Genomic DNA, 3,699 nt, shown 5'->3' on the forward strand with positions numbered 1-3,699 from the left:
GGGTTTCGGGTTTCTCCTTCTTGCTCAGGGTTCTGCAGAGACAAGCGACCCCACAACGGAGAGAATTCAGGTGGCTTTTTTAAAGTTTATTAATGAACTTTATTGAATTATAATTTTCCCCAATTATGTTAGTACTAGAGGCCCTGTGCACGAATTCGTGCATGGGTGGGGTCCCTCTGAGTGGCCTGCAGGGATCGGGCGAAACCCGTAGTCCAACGCCGCCTGCTCATCCTGGCCCCACTGTGCCTGCCACGGGCTTGTGCCTGATCAGGAGAGGCTTGTGTTGCCACAGCAGCACTTGCCAGCCATGAGCCCTGCACTGGCACCCTCCAAGGGGTGTGGCTTGCGGGATCAGGCTGAAACTGGCTCTCTGACTCCCCTGAGGGGTCCTGGATTGCCAGAGGGTGCAGGCCCCTCGGGCCAGGGAGGGGCTGCGGGAGGGCTCCAGGGCATGTCCGGCCCATCTCAGTCCCGATGGGCAGGACCCCAGCAGCAAGCTAACCTACCTGTTGGAGCATCTGCCCCCTGGTGGTCAGTGCACGCCATAGCAACTGGTTGAGCAGCCTTAGCATATCATTCGCATATTACGCTTTGATTGGTTGTTCGGTTGTTCGGCTGTTCGGTCTACTTGCATATCACCTCTTTATTATACAGGATGATGGTTCCTGGCACATTAATATAACATTTCTTTTAAAAAGATCATTAGGCTGAAAAGAAAAACATATATAATTTCCATACTTTCAAGTTTAACTTTGAAATTTGAGCATTTTACCCACTTTTTAATTGCCACGCCACCTAAATATTAGAAAGTAAGACTAACATTTTATATTTTAAATGTTTCAAAATTTTAGTTACTTCTTCAAAGGATAGAAAGGCTCTAAAATTGCCTTTTTAAATTTTGTTCCATCCTATTATGGATGTAGGGAAATTAAACTGATAGGTTATCATTGCTGAACTCACTTTAGGTGAATTAAGGTCTTCTTAAAAAATATATATTTTTATTGATTTCAGGGAGGAAGGGAAAGGGTGGGAGAGAGAGAAACATCAAGGATGAGAGAGAATCGTGGATCGGCTGCCTCCTGCACGCCCCCACTGGGGATCCTGCCCACAACCTGGGCACGTGCCCCGACCGGAAATTGAACTGTGCACTCCTGGTTCTTCAGTCCGCAGGCCGATGCTCTGTCCATTGAGCCAAACGGGCTACTCTCGTGCCCTGACTCAAAGCAGACTAAGTTATAAATACACCGACAGCATTTTTAAAATATCTTTATTGTTAAACGTATTACATACGCCGGCAGCTCTCGCTCCTGCCTGTGGTCTGTCCAGGCCCCGCTGGCACGGAAGCAGAGCCGCCCTCTGTGTGTCTCCGTGGGCGCGGGCGGGCTCACGGCAGCGAACACGCTGACCGCCCCATTCCCGTCGCCCGGAGGGCACCCTGGGGATGGCTACCAAACGAGAAAATACTTTGATAGAAAAAATGCATGAACTCGAGACTGAGTACATAGGATAGGTGTTCCTGGCTTTTCCAGTTCATTAATTCCTGCCAACCATCTAAGGAGGGTCCACTTAAAAAAATGTTTTTATTGATTTAGGGAGAGAGGAAGGGGGAAGGAGAGAGAAGCATCAATGGTGTGAGAGAGAGAAACACTGATCAGCTGCCTCCTGCACGCCCCCTACTGGGCATCGAGCCTGCAGCCTGGGCGTGTGCCCTGCACAGGACAGTGCTCAACCACTGAGCCGCACTGGCCAGAGCCAGGGAGGGCCCGTTTTTTAAAAGGAGACGATACAACATGTTCTGGTTAATGGCACCCGTCACCCTGGAGGCCGAGCTGCCACCGGGTTGTCAGACCTGGTTTCACTCACGTTTTCGTTCACTCACAACCACCTTCCACCGCTAATTTGTTTGTTCCCGTTAGGACCAGACCCTGATCGTTCACCTTCGCTTAAGGAGCTTCAGTGTCTAAGAATGAGCGCATTGACTGCGTTGGACTGAGGTGTTTTCTCCTCGCACAGAGGGGAGCTCCGTGAACGCACCGGGTCTGGGCAGGTTTGCTGGGCGTGTGGCTCCGTATCGGCCGGCGTGGCCTCGAAGGGCTGGCGTCCACGGCCCAGACCTCCGTGGACTGTGCAGCCTGACTGAGCAGACACCTCTGGCCACAAGTAGAAGCAGTGAGTGGTCCTGAGAATGTGATAGTGTTACGTACTACTGTCCAGTGTTAAAGGTAGTGAGTACGGCTGTGCATGGCCAAGCGTGAACCCCCAGGAGCCGGGGGGTGGGGAGGTCAGTGTGGTTCCGTCAGGACATTTAGCCCGACCAGTGGGCCGGCCGCGGCCTGATCCCCAGACGAGGAGAAGGAAGGGGGACAGGGTCCGGGGCAGCATCTGCCGTCCCAGCAAAGGCGAGGCGACCCGGGCGGAATGGGGGTAGCTCAGTCGTCAGCCACGCGGGTGAGCGCTCCCCGACTTGTCCTGTCTCTGAGCCTTGTCAGGTCCAGGCTGAGGTTGGGGGTCACCTTGTCTGGGGGACTCAGAGCACATGCCTCCCTAGTCACTCGCGCCCCCTGTGAAATCCTGACCCCTGTGTACTCGTGTGCAAGTTATTCCTCCGTCAATAGTACGTTCCAGTGCACAGGCCTGCAAATGGACATAAACCAATAGGCCCGGCCCGTGTGGCTCAGTGGTTGAGCATCGACCTATGAACCAGGAGGTTAGGATTTAATTCCCGGTCAGGGCCCAGGCCTGGGTTGTGGGGGCAGGCAGGGGGGAGGGGGTTAGATGTAAAACTATGGAAACAGTAGGTGTCAGGATCTGGGTTGATTTGGGAAGTTTGCAGGAGTTAAAGGGAAAGGTGGGCCATTCTAGAATGTTCCACCAAAGTACTAGCAAGTCTTTCACCAAATACGGTGCCTTTGTACACACATTTTAATGTGAAAATCCACGTCCAGAGTGGGGCGTGCGGGAGGCAGCCGATCCATGGTTCTCTCTCATCATTGATGTTTCTCTCTCTCTCCCTCTCCCTTCCTCTCTGAAATCAATAACAACATATTTAGAAGCAGAGAGATGCCACGTGAACTCGTGGAGCCGATCCCTGTGCTGCTCGTTAAAATCTGTAGAAATATTGGCTGTTGTTCCCTCACGGTCAGTCAGTCCTGTGTGAGGTGGGTCCCAATGGCGTGGCTGTGTAGTGTTTCCCATGGAGGGGACACAGGGAGTCACTTCAGTGTCTCCGAAGTCAGTCACATTCACAGGACCAGGTCTGTGTATGGATTTGCGATGTGTGTGCTGTCGGCATGAACTGCTCTAAATATCTATCTATATAAAAGGCTAATATGATGAGTATGTGACCGTTTGACCGGAAGTTATGACACGCACTGACCACCAGGGGGCAGATGCTCAACACACAGGTAAGGAAACATGGAACAGACTGATGAATCTCAGAGGAAAGGGGGAGAGGGGAGAGCGGGAAGAGATTAACCAAAGATCTTATATGCTTACTAGAGGCCCTTTGCATGGATTCATGCACAAATGGGGTCCCTCGGCCTGGCCTGCGGGGATCGGGCCGAAACAGGCAGAACGACATCCCCTGAGGGGTCCCGGATTGCGAGAGGGTGCAGGCCAGGCCGCGGGTCCCCACTGGTGCACGAATCCATGCACCGGGCCTCTAGTCTAATTTAATAATTTTCTGTGCCACTTCCCATG

This window comes from Myotis davidii, unplaced genomic scaffold (genome assembly GCF_000327345.1).
Source record: "Myotis davidii unplaced genomic scaffold, ASM32734v1 scaffold698, whole genome shotgun sequence".
In the NCBI taxonomy this organism is placed as follows: Eukaryota; Metazoa; Chordata; class Mammalia; order Chiroptera; family Vespertilionidae; genus Myotis; species Myotis davidii.